Raw genomic sequence first — 13410 nt, forward strand, 5'->3', positions numbered from 1 at the left:
TGGCTTGGCTCCCTTCCTGGGAGTCTCCTGTCCTGGGAGCTCTGGCTTCAGAACCATTCTGTCCCAGCAAAGTGTGTCGAAGCCAAATATTTGCTTGTAGCCAACCCATGGCTGTACCTTTGGGAAACAATGTGTTTATTTCCATTTAGCTAGCTTTACCATGGAAGGTGAGAGAGACACAGACAGACAGACACATATAGATGGGCAGAGGCTGAGACCAGATTTGAAACAACACTCTAATGTTCAAAGGGTGGAAGGCTGGGTTTTAAGAGTCTTGATTGGGTGGCCAGGCTTCCATCTGTCAGTGCCAAGTCTGTAAATGTACAAATTTAGATTTTTAGATAAGGACAATTCAATATAATTCAACCCTCTCAGTTATTTGAAAGTAAACAAAACAAATTACAGAAAGAACCCCGGGGTGTTTCCTAATGTAATTGCCTTTTTATTTTCTCCCTTCCCAGTATCTACAGGGTATTTCACCCTGTACATTCTAGCTTGACTTCTTAGGAAAACTGATGTTTCCTTGTGCTTCTGAATGCTACAAAAGAATCAATACAGGTTTTTTTTTGTTTGTTTTTTTTTTTGGTCCACCTGAACTTCATTTCATAGACCATTGTCTTTGCCAAAGTATCTGCTGAGGTGCTACTGTAACATCCGAGGTGACCCTCTGGGTACTCCAGGAGCCTGTCTGTGTGTGAATTAACTGCTGTTGCTATCTCTGAGAAGGAAATGTAACACCAGTCTTATTTTGCTCCTCTTCTGACAAGACAGGGTCAGGTGTGTGAATTTTCAGCGGAAGAATCTGTTTTTTGTGAAAAGGAAGTGGCATCTTTGTTTGCAGCCCCCGGAAGGCTGCTTCTATTTGATTCCATGAGAACTAAGTGACAGTTCATCTAACAAACAGAGGAAGGGGTTTGTGGAAGTCGCTGGTCCTGATGAGCAGTGCAATGGGCTTGGCCTACAGGCTAGATACTGAATGTGTCCGAAGGGCACTGGGGACTAGAAACGTGCTAGCATACTTTGCAAAGGCAAATCACACGGTTTGTTGTGGTGGGAGGCAGAATACAGAGAGACTCTGCAGATGTTCAAAGACTTTGAGGCAGCCATGCAGAAGCATCTTTGAGAAATGACAAGAAAACAAGTTGGAAAAACATCAAGGTTGGAGTGTTGAGCTACACCTTCTCCACTGTTCTGCTCCCTGCATTGTAGACAGCTCTGGAGGACAGAGAACAAGCCTGCTGTCATTCCTCAGGGGACCTTCACCTTGTGTTTGGAGACAGGGTCTCTCACTGGTCTGCAGCTCACCAGGTAGGCTGGGCTTGCTGGCTAGGAAGCTCCAGGGAGCTAACCTCCCAAGCACCAGGGTTATAAACACACACCAGCATGTCTGGTTTTATAGGTAGTTTCTAGGGTAAAACTCAGGTCCTCATGGTTGTGTAGCAAGCACTAATCACATGAGCTTCCTCCCTAGTCCAAGAGATTTTTTTTCTTTTTGTAATAAAGATTTCATTTTTGAATATCATTAGGTCGACACAGACATTACGCACCTGCAGCCTTTTATCCAATTCTCCCTAGTATCAACATTAGGTATGACTGTGGTATAATCACCATTACAGAGAGAGCAACGTTGGATTACTGTTAATTAAATTCCAGACTGTATTAAGATTTTACCATGACCCATCTGTGATCCACAATCTAAAGCGGTACTCTGAACTTCATGTAGAAAGGTTCCCTGTTAGTAGCAGGGATGAACACATGTGTGCAATGTGAACCATACTGTAGCTAGAGTTTTCTCCAGTCCTGCCTGGCCCACGGTCAGGACAAATCTCTCTCACCCACCAGTTCCGCAGCTGTTCAGACCAACCGAGTAAACACACAGAGACTTATGTTGCTTACAAACTGTATGGCCGTGGCAGGCTTTTTGTTATCTAGTTCTTTTATCTTAAATTAACCCATTTTTATTAATCTATACTTTGCCACGTGGCTTGTGGCTTGCCAGCATATTACATGTTGGTACTCATGGCGGCTAGCAGTATCTCCTGACTCAATCTTCTTGTTCCCAGAATTCTCTTTTTTGCTTGTCTCACCTACACTTCCTGCCTGGCTACTGGCCAAACAGCATTTTATTTATACAGATTGATATCCACAGCACTTCCCCTTTTCTTTTTTTCAAAAAGGAAGGTTTTTAACTTTTATATAGTAAAATTACATATAACAAAACAATTATCAAGCAAGAATTACAGTACAATATCTAGTTTATTTATAATATCTAGTCTATTTGTATTTGGCAAAATTAAAGAAGATATCCTATGTATCCTATTTTTGTGAGTCTAAGGTTTTATATCTAACTTATCTTTTATCATAACTGAGAAAATTATAACTATTTAGTCTTTAACTATATCAAAGACCTCAGACGGATATACTATTACCTGAGAAATGGGAAAAGGATGTAAATAACTTTTAGGAATCTTGTGAGAGTAGACAGAGACAGTTGGCAGCCTGGACAGTCATCCAAAGTTTCTCTGTAAAGTTGGGGCATCTGTCTTTAGCCCATAGGTCTAGAGTCTCTCAGTCACTTTTCTCAGTGTTCTTTAGAATGTCTGGCAGTTTCCTCTGTGAAGCAGGAACCTGGAGGACCATTTTATCAAGCAAATTTCAGTGGTCACCTTTTTATGGGTCCTGCATGTTCAGTCAATCCAGCAGTCTAGGCAAGAACAGTTTCTTGTCCAAATGGCTATTTTTGCCAAGGTGAAGATAAACTCCATATGGAGTGTCTTTGATGCCCATCCTCCTCTCTGAAGTAAATCAGTGCTGCCAGGAGCAGACATGTCTCACTGTCCAGAAAGTCTAAATTTTTAAAAATATTTTAAATGCCGTGTTCTGTAGGTCTTTGAAGTGTTTAATGACTACCTACCTAATTGAATTTTATCTATGTAGACCTAGAAAACAACATGACTATAAGTTTGACTGTCATAGAAAGCTAATTAATCTGTATTTCTTAATTATCTATTATCATCTAAATGAGTTACATAAACATAATACCTCAAATGAGAATAGAAATATATATACAGTATAACAAAATTAACTTTAAACTTGTATCAATAAACTAAAAATCTATAGCAGTGTAAAACATTTTAAACAAATTACTCTTTAAAAGTAGATTCAATAATCTACCCTTTTATCCCTTTCATATCTATATCACCATACCTATACATGGAATATGAACCACAGCTTAGGGGTAAGGCTGGTGTGGATTCATATCACACTAGCTGTCTTTGACTGTACCCAAGGTAAAGAGTTTGGGGAGACTCCCTTTCAGTATCCGGAATATTTTATATTTGTTTCCCTAGCTGTTCAGGGAAGTACTTTTTACCATTGGTTTGCAGTACTCTTCAGTGACTCTTCCCAGTTTGTCTTCCTTCTGAGAGATGATTCAACCTGTGCTTCATTTTGCTGGCTCAGCGTATCCTCCCTTTGAGTCTTCAGTGAACCTCAAGTTTTGTTAATGCATAAAGAAGAGCCACCTGAACATTATAAAGATATCGCTCTCATTGTCTTACAGAACCATTCAGGTTTTAATATGTAACATATTATTAATGTTAATATGTTAAATATGATATATATTACATGCAGGTTATAATATATGACACACATACATATATATTATATACACATATATGTGAAATTAGCTAACAATTTGGTATACATACATACATACACACATGTATACCTATGAGATATGTGTTATCTAAATTCCCAACACCATTCACTAGACAGTGAACCTGAGTATAACTTTTATTATCTTCTAAGTGCTCCCATCAAACCTGGTCATGGACGGGATAAGTTGTACTTTGCCACCAAAAGCCCTGTAAAGGTCATGTCATACATAGGAAATGAGAGGAATAATGGCATTTGCTTTTAAAAAGATTTATTTATCTTATTTTATGTGTGTGAGTCTTTCACCTGTAATGCAGGTATGTATATATGTAATATGAAAGGACCTCCAAGTTGGCCCAAGATATTCCAGAACCAAGTTCTCAGCATGAAGGAGATTTGCCCCACAGGGACAAAGGGACAGGGAAAAACAGACAAAGAAAAGAGACAGAGGATGAGGGAGATTGCTGGACTTTAACACTTTGGCAGCTGGACCTTGGTAGTCAGCCTCAGGAGGAGGAAGTGGCCAGATAGGGAATAGACCTTGGTGGCTAGCTTCAGGAAGGTAATCTCATGGTTTAGCAAGGCAGAAGGAATGGAGGGGAGGGGTCAGGCAAACACTGCTGGTGCCATGTTTGCCGTGCTTGGGCCTGCGAGAGCCCCTTCATAATGGACGTGCATGTGCACCACATACATGCCTAGTGACGGTGAAGATCTGAAAAGGGGGGTTGGATCAGTGCAACTGGAGTTATGGATGGTTATGAGTCACCACTAGGATGCTGGGAACTGAATCCTACTTATGATTATTAGTATTAATATTGCTATATAACATTGCTACAATTATTATTATTCTATTACTGTTATTACACGGCAAGCGTAGTAAGTGAGTTTAACCACTGAGCCATCTTTCCGGCCATGGAAACTCACCCTACAAAAGTATCCTTGCGTATGGGAGAAGAGAAGCCCGTACTCACTGCTGGGGAGATGTCAGTCGGTGCAGCCACTGTCACGGTCAGTGTGGAAGATCCTCAAGGGACTAACACTACACTTGCCCAGGTACCCCACCCTGGGGTATCCAAAGCACGCTTAAGTCGGCAGACTACACGCATATCAGCACATCAGGCTTATTGCTGCACCATTCACAATCGTGAGGAAATGGAACCAGTCTAGACGACCATTAGCAGAAGAATAGATAAAGACAATGTGCTCCACATACATCATGTTCTTTTAGCTGTGATGAAAAATGAAATCATGACATTTGCAGGAAAACGGATAAAACTGGCAATCATAATCCAGACTCAGAGACGAATACCATTCCTTTTTAAATGCAGAACCTAAGTTTAAAGTTATGTGTATATAGTGTTGGTTTGTTTCTGTGTATGGATGTCATGAAACTGGAAAGGAAGGGGGTCATGAGGTGGGAAGAAGAGAGCTTATAGTACAGGTAAATGAAATGCATGTGATAAGAAAATAGAAGGGAGTACAGTGTCAGGAAGAAGGGGAGGGAGCCAGCCAGAGTGGGGAGCAGGCGGTGGGTAGAGGGTGTGTAGAGAAAGGGAATGCATGAAAGAAAATGACCCAGTATGAAAATGCTGAAGTTCTACCACTTTTCCAAGTCTGTGAATGAAGGATTCATAAAGCATTTATAAAGACAGTTAGGGGGCTAGAGCAATAGCTCATTTGTTAAAGTGCTTGCCATCCAAGTCTAAGGACCTGAGTTCTATTCCCAGAACCCATATAAAGTGCTGGACCTGCTGTTCATGGCCATAATAGAAACTCTGAGGAGGTGGAGACAGGAGGATCACACTGACAAGCCCTTCTTACCTGCCCAGTGAGAGACCCTGCCTCAAAAACCAAGGCAGCCATCTCAAGAGGGTTCAGCAGATAAAGGTGCTTGTCACCAAGTGTGATGACCCAAGTTTATCTCCAGAGCCCACATGGTGTAAGCAGATCATAGACTCCTCCAAGTTGCCCTCTGACCTCCAGCATGCACTGTAGCACACTCAGTATCAATAACTGTAGTCATGGAGAGAGCTGTGGATGGATCTCCAGCCAACACTCCCAACGGTTGGTCTTCTGTAGTGTGGCCGTGGTAGTGAATGGGGCAGTAGCTCCTTGTGATTTGACTTGCATTTCCTTAATGATGAGGGTCTGCCCACTTACGGTCTACTTGTTACTCACACATCTGATCGATTGCTTTGCCCGTTTGAAGGATTGACAGCTGCTTTTCCTCTTTGTACAATTGCATAGGTTGTTTGTATTGTTTTTTCAGTCCAAGTCTCATCACAATATGAGTGACCAATTTCCATTCCCCACCTTTTCATTTGCCCACTCCCTCTAAAGAATGGTACCTGTGGATGACTGGGAACATTTTAATACTGAGTTTTTAAATTTACCATCACGAGTTCCTGTATTTGAAGAACTTTCGCCTACTTTATGTTTATAAACACTGCTTTGTGTTTTCCTCTGCGTGGAAAAGGATGTGCTTAGGTCAGTGGCCCACAGGTACTTACAGTTTGTCTGGGACAAGTGGTGTGGGTTGACGAGCGTTTCAGCACCCACACGTGCGATAGTTCAAAAAATGAACTTCCTTTGAGTTTTCGCGTGCCAAAGTTTGCTGAAAACCATTTCCCTCTACACGTACAAGTCTGTACCTGACTGTGACTTTTAAAATTCATTTAAAAAGTATCTATTTTATTTTTATTTGTAGGTGCATGTGTAGTGTGTGTGTGTGTGTGTGTGTGTGTGTGTGTGTGTGTGTGTGTGTGTGTGAGACTTCCCGGGGCTGAGTTACAGGTGGTTATGAGTCAATAGGTCCATGAGCTCTTGATGGCTGAGCCGTCTTTCCAGCCCTCACTTTGAATTTTGTTCCTTCCATCTATTTCTTTCTCCCTGGAGAATACTGGACTGCTTGATTTCTGTAACTGCATAGTAAGGTTTAAAATCAGGTAGTGAAGGGTCTTGTGACTGTTGTTTCCTTGATGTTTCTACAATTTCCAGTCCCTTCATTTCCTGCATAGTCGTGGAGTCAGCTGGCCAGTTTCCTAAAGAAATGCCCCTGTGGCTTGCTAATCATAGCATTGAGTCTTTAGAGCAGTGGTTCTCAACCTTCCTAATGCTGTGCCCCTTTAAGACAGTTCCTCATGTTGTGGTGACCCCCAACCATTAAATTATTTTCATTGCTACATCATAAATGTGATTTTGCTACTGTTATGAATCATAATGTAAATATCTCTTTTCTGATGGTAACCCTTATGAGAGGGCCATTTGACCTCCCACAGGGGTCAAGACCCACAGGTTGAGAACCACTGCTTCAGATGATTGTTGGCAGAAGCGACATCCACCTTGGGTATTGAGTCTTTCAGTATTTTAGGCATTCGCTCCCGAGGTTCTAAAGAAAAAACATGAGGGTTTTTGGAGGTTTGTTTTTTTAGCCTGGCAGTTAACCCCACTAAGTGTGGGCTGCAGATTCTGATCCTACATGTGACCATGGTCCTCTTTTGAGTTCACCTTCCATGATGTTCACAGGTCTATGGACTTGGATGTGCTTGGGCACAGGCGAGGGTAGGACTTTGGCTCAGGTCTTAGTATCTCTGTCCTCAGAGTCCTTGGATGCCATTGGATGAAACCTGAGCCCTAATGTTCAGAGACAAGCATGGCAGTCCCCAGCAGCATCATAGGGATGCTCTCCGGCTCTTCCTGGCATCCTTTTATCCTCCCCTGGAGTCTCCCTCCTTTCCTAGTTCTCATTACAGAATCCAGAACTTTCATTCCCTTCTCTCCTGAGGCTTGGTAAGCAGAAGACAGAGAGGGTGGGGAACAGCAGGAGTTGATTCCCCTCTCACTGGAAGGAAAGTGAGTCTCTGCCAAGAACACTGTTTTCAATTAGATGAAAATGCATTTGTTTTGAGCTGCAACATCATATTTGCTGACCCTGCCCTTTGTTACTCAATGGGGTGTAAATGGAGCAATACAGCCCTAAATGAGAGATCCAGTTCAAGTCCAGGGTAACTGTTTTCTGACCATTTCAGTCAGAGTTAATGCTGGTGCCTGTTTCATTGGTTTGGGAGGCAGTGTTGTGTCACACATTTTTCCCCCCTGGGAAGACACAACAGAACACACACACACAGATACACACACACACACACACACACACACACACACACACACACATACACACACACCTACTCACCCCAGATAAGGAGCCCACAACATTCCAAAGTATGGATATCACCAAAATTGAATTTGGTGAACCAATGATCATTATGGGGTGACTTACAGGAATATGGGTGTGTGTGTGGCAGGGGGAGAGGTACCATAAGAGTATAGGTTACTCAAAGACAGCTGCTTGTCCCCAAAGCTTACCGCCAGCCACGGTGACAGCTCACAAAAGCTGGGAACCTAGCACACACTGGGCAGCCTGCAGGCAGCTCAGCGGGATGGAGAGAGTGCTTTCTATGGGAATCGGTTGCCCTAAGAGCCTCCCAGGCAGCTTGGCTGGTCTCGGAGGCTTCTTTGCAGCCTGGCTTGTCTGAGGATGACGCTGAGCATCTTGATTGTTTACCCTTGGAGGGAAGGGCTCAGTGAGTCGGATCAGTTTCAGGAACTTCCTGGAGCTATTTTGAGTTGCTTACTTTCATCTAAAGGAACTCTTCCTGAGGGATGGTTCAATCTGGGAGGAAACATCAGGCAGAGGCAGTTCATTGACAATTTTTTACCTGAGTGCATACTGGGAACACAGTTTTTTTGTTTTTGTTTTTGTTTTTTTTTTGTGTGTGTGTGTGTGTGCGCGCACGCGTGCATGTGTATGTGCATATACACCCATACATAAATATTATAGATGTGTGCATGGCTGGTTGTATATGTATGTTAATTCAGGATGCTTATTTGAAAGCAACGAATTCACTGATAGATTGTCCTTAGCAACTATAACCACAAATTTAGTTTATAAGCAGCATATCCTCAATGTGCTCAATTTTCTACAAAAGTATTGGTGTGCTAAGGAAACCACCCTTTTAAAGATAATTAGCAATTCGATTGGAAATTTCCTTTTTTCACCGAAGACTGGAATGTGTCCAAATGTGTTTTCTCTGTCTCTGGTTGTTTTCTTTCTTCTAATTCCCGATGTCAGGTGTTAATGGATACCTTCCTACTTCTGTTGGGTCCAGGTGGTGTATGATAACTCTTTCCCCATATCCCCATAACCCACCTATACTGTTAATGTTTACAGTCAGCTTTTTGTAGGCAGCATATACCTGGATCATGTTTTTTTACTCTGCTCTACAACTCAGTGTGTGTGTGTGTGTGTGTATGTGTGTGTTGCTTTGTTTTAAGATTTATTTATTTTTATTTTTTTTAATTTATTTTTATTTATGTATGTGTGTTTTTATCTCTGTGTGTAGGTGTAGGAGTCTTCTGAAGCTAGATGAGGGTATTAGATCCCCTGGAACTGGAGTTACAGGCATTTGTGAGCCACCAATGTGGGTGCGGTGACCCCAGCCCAGGTCCTCAGCGAGAGCAGCAAGCTCTTTCTAATCACTGACCCATCTCGCCAGCCCCCAGTCTGAGTTTTCAGTTGGTGTTTGTAGGTTTTTTACTCTCAGCTGAGCTACTGATGTGTCATAGCTTATGTCTCATTTTTGCTTTGTTTTCATGTCACCATTTTCCTTGACTACTATCCTGTGGGTGTTGAAACACTTTTCAGGATTACTTTTGATTTATTTATAGCATTCTTTGAGTGTATTTGTCTGGATGTCTTTTCTAGTGTTTCTCAAAGTATAACTTCACACGCGTGGCTCATGGCTGCTCAGCTGAGGTGTACTAGAGAAACTTTATTCTTAGGTCTCTCCCTTCACTTTCCCCATTCATAATGTAAATGTCTTGATTATCCTCCACACACACTTAGAAAGACATCACCTGGTGGGTGTTATTTTTGCTTCAACTGTCAAAGGATTTTGAAAACATGAGGAAGGCTTCCTACATTTATTCAAGCTTTTCCTTTCTCACTGGTGTTCCAGGTTTCTTTCTTCTAGGGGAGGGGTGTCTGTGTAAATAAGCATCCTAGAGGTTGAACCCAGGTTATCAACCTTGGCAGCAAGTTCCTTTACCCACTGAGCCATCTTGCTGGCTCCTTCTAAAAGTTTTATCATTTCAAGCCTTTTAGGCATTTAGTATATTTTGTATTGATTAATTTTTAAATTTCATTTATCTATCTATCTATCTATCTATCTATCTATCTATCTATCTATCTATCTATCTATCATTTGTGTGTGTGTGTGTGTGTGTTTGCAGCACATGTGTATGCCACAGAATGCATGTGGAAGTCAGAGTACAGTTGTATGGAGTTTGTTCTCTTATTCACCATATTGGTCCCAGGAATGGTGTTCAAGTCATCAGGGTTTGTGACAATTGCTTCTGCCCACCGAACCACCTGATCCCCAGCCCCTTGATTCATTTTTTCTCGTCAGCTGCTTTTCTGTTTGGAGAACTTTGTGTACATAGTCTTTTAAGATAGTTTTACTGGCAACACATTATTTTATCAATCTTCCTGTACCCGAGACTCTCTTGATTTCCCTTCATTGCTGAGGGATATTCTGACGAGATAAACGAGTCTGGCCTGATAGTTCTGGATGTTGTTCTGTTTCCCAGCTCATGTAAAAACCCATGCTGCTGCTCTCTTCTCATGAGAGACTGCCTGTTGTTCTAACTGCTTGGCCTCATGGGAATCCCATCCTGCTTCTGCCTCTCGAAGCCTTTAGTCTGACTCTCTACAGTAAGGTGTGTCTGTGAGGTGTCTGGGTGAAGAAGAGTCTTGGGTTCAAACCTTTTTGAGGGCTATTTCAGTTCTTAAATCTGTAGGCTTGTGGGGTTGGCTTTTGTTTTCTTTCCTTTTTTAATTGAGTAGTTTTCATTATTTCTTCACCCTGCCATCTCTCTTGTCTTCGACGAGCTCCAAGATGAGGCAGGGAAGCCCTTTTGTCTTGGCCTCTGTGGCCCTGAAGCTTTGTTCCTCTGCTACCCTCTGTCAGTTTTCTCTCCGTCTTCACACAGTATACGTTTCCTTTCATTTTAAGAATGTTTTATTATTTACTTGTGCATCTGTACATCTGTCTGTGTGTCTGTGTATATGTGCACATGCCTATGGGTATCTACAGAGGCCAGAAGAGGGTTTCCCAGCCCATGGATGTGAGTACCGGATGGTTGTGAGTCACGTGTAGGTACAGGGAGTGGAGCAGGTTCCCCCGGAAGTGCAGCCGATGCTCCTCACAGCTGAACCATCGCTCCTGCTCCCGACTGCATATTTTCTACAACTCTATCATCCAGCTCACCCATCCTTGCTCCTTCCCTGTGTTCTGCTCATCATCCTGTGTCTTGGCCTCTCTGTTCCAGGGAGTGAATTTTTCACTATTGCATTTCCACTTTGTTCCTATTTATATCTTTAATTTCTCTGCTAAGACTTTCTTTCCTTGCTAATAGGGATTTAGGTTAAATTACACACATAACTGTTCATGTCGTTGTGTCTTGACGACCTTCTGATCCTTTTCCTGGCAATCCTCACATTTGTTCTCTTAGTTATCACCTGCCATATTTCCTCACTCAGTTCCAGGGGTTGGTAGCTGTGTGATGAGAGACTTGTTGGCTGCCAGGATGTTTGTGTATGATGTTAGGAGACCCTGATTACAATGTTTTGCTTTCCTGGTGTCTGTTGAGTGTGTCACCAGGAAGTAGATCTGCCAGTCTGGGGAGCCAGCTTATATTCCCCCGAAGTTTCTGTGACACAGAGGTGAGAGGTTTCTCATGACTTCTGGACAAGGACTGGACATTTGCCTCTCTGGAGGACCCCCTCTGGCCCACCCTGGGTGGGAAGGAAGGAATGTCTTGTTATGGTTGCCTGAGTGGCCCCTACTGACATGAGTGGTGAGGAGCCTCATAACCTCAAGCAATGGCAGAAAACCACCTCCCCAAGAGGCCCTTCTTCTGCGCCCTAGCAAACCCTGTGGGTAAGGCTGTAGCTCTCCATTGCCAGTGTAGAGCCACATGTCCAGACTTTGTGTGTGTGTGTTGTGTGTGTGTGTGTATACCTTTATGTGTTCCTTCGTATGTGTGTGTGTACACCTTTGTATATGTACACCTTTGTGTGTGTGTGTGTGTACACCTTTGTATGTGTACACCTTTGTGTGTGTGTACACTTTTGTATGTGTACACCTTTGTGTGTGTGTGTGTATATATACCTTTATGTGTTCCTTCGTATGTGTGTACACCTTTGTATATGTACACCTTTGTGTGTGTGTGTGTACACCTTTGTATGTGTATACCTTTGTGTGTGTGTGTGTGTGTGTGTGTGTGTGTGTGTACATACCTTTGTATGTGCAGGCAGGCAAAAGAACAATCTCAGCTTTCATTCCTTAGGCGTTGTCCACTTTTTAAAAAAAAAAAACAAAACAGGATCTCTCACTGGCCTAGAGCTCAGGAAGTAGGCTAGGGTGGTAGAGTAGACTGGCTGGTCCGGAAGCCCCCAAGGATCTGCCTGTCTCTGCCTCAACAGCACTGGGGTTATAAGCATGTACCACCACACCCAACCACTTTTTAAAGAATTCTGTTTATTTTAGTATGTCTGCGCGTGGGAGTGCCTGCCTGCCAGGATGCTCTTGTGAAGTCAGCAGTCAGCTTGTGTGGGATGGTGTGTGTATCGTGGCTGTCAGACTCCCATTGTCAGGCTGGACGTGTAAGCACCTTCAACCTCTGAGCCAGCTCACTAGCTTATTAAGAATACGTGTGTGCGCGCATGCATGCACAGATGAGTGAAGGTACCTACAGAGACCAAAAGAAGGTACCACAGGTCCCCTGGAGCTGTACTTACAGGCAGTTGTACTGCCTAATGTGGATGCCGGGAACCCAACTTGGGTCCTCTGAAGCAGCCGTGTGTGCTCATAGCCACTGAGCCATCTGCCCACCCCTGTGGGGTTTTTTGGTTGTTGTTGTTGTTTGTTTGTTTGTTTTTGATGTTACTCTCATGCTTGTGTGGGGTGTCTCATACTGCCCTCTCAGGTAAGGAAATCTTGAGTGCAAATGACGCAACATCCAAGTAGAGACTTCAGAGATAAACCACCACTCCCTTACAGATGGTGATGTGAAAGCAGACTGCAAAGTATGACCGATATGTGGAGATGGGGCGCCACCTCAGAAAGGGGCTTTTATGTTTTGTTTTCAGTGTGCCTGGTCCTGGTGCAGGTGCGCATTCTGAGAGCACCTGTATGGTTCAAGAGCTTGAAGTGAGGCTGGGAGAAGCCCCAAATGAATGGCCTGGGCAGTATGTTTTGACAGCCCCTCCCTCATTCATCTTCGCAGTTTGATTCAGTCGCTTCCAGCATCAAAGATGTGATTCAGTCCCCGCTCCCTGGCACACAGTTGTTTTCTTCATTTTCTTTTCTTGCTTTGCCATGGCAATGAACCCTGCAGGGCCTGAATCATTATGAGCCCAACCAAATGGTGTGTCCATGGGGGTGCAGAGTGCCGGCTCCTGGCGGAAGCCTCTTATGTCACACGTACAGAAGGGGAAAAGTCTGTGTCCTTCAGATTCTTAGGGTGTTCTTTTCTGTTTATTTCCAAGCCACAATCATCTGTTCCCTGAATTGTTTAGCCGAAAACTATCATAAATTCTGAGGAGTTGTATTTGTAGTAGCCCGTTTTCTTGTCCTGTTTTAAAATTACGGCTTTCTCAACTGTTCTTGTGATGGGTTTGTTCTGGGGTGCTGT

General features: G+C 43.1%; 1 protein-coding gene across 1 annotated transcript in view; it reads left to right on the forward strand.

Annotated features, from left to right (window-relative positions):
* Positions 1 to 13410, forward strand: part of Nckap5 (NCK associated protein 5) — an 841775-nt gene that overhangs the window by 301783 nt on the left and 526582 nt on the right.

Source organism: Peromyscus leucopus, chromosome 15, assembly GCF_004664715.2.
Source record: "Peromyscus leucopus breed LL Stock chromosome 15, UCI_PerLeu_2.1, whole genome shotgun sequence".
Lineage (NCBI taxonomy): Eukaryota > Metazoa > Chordata > Mammalia > Rodentia > Cricetidae > Peromyscus > Peromyscus leucopus.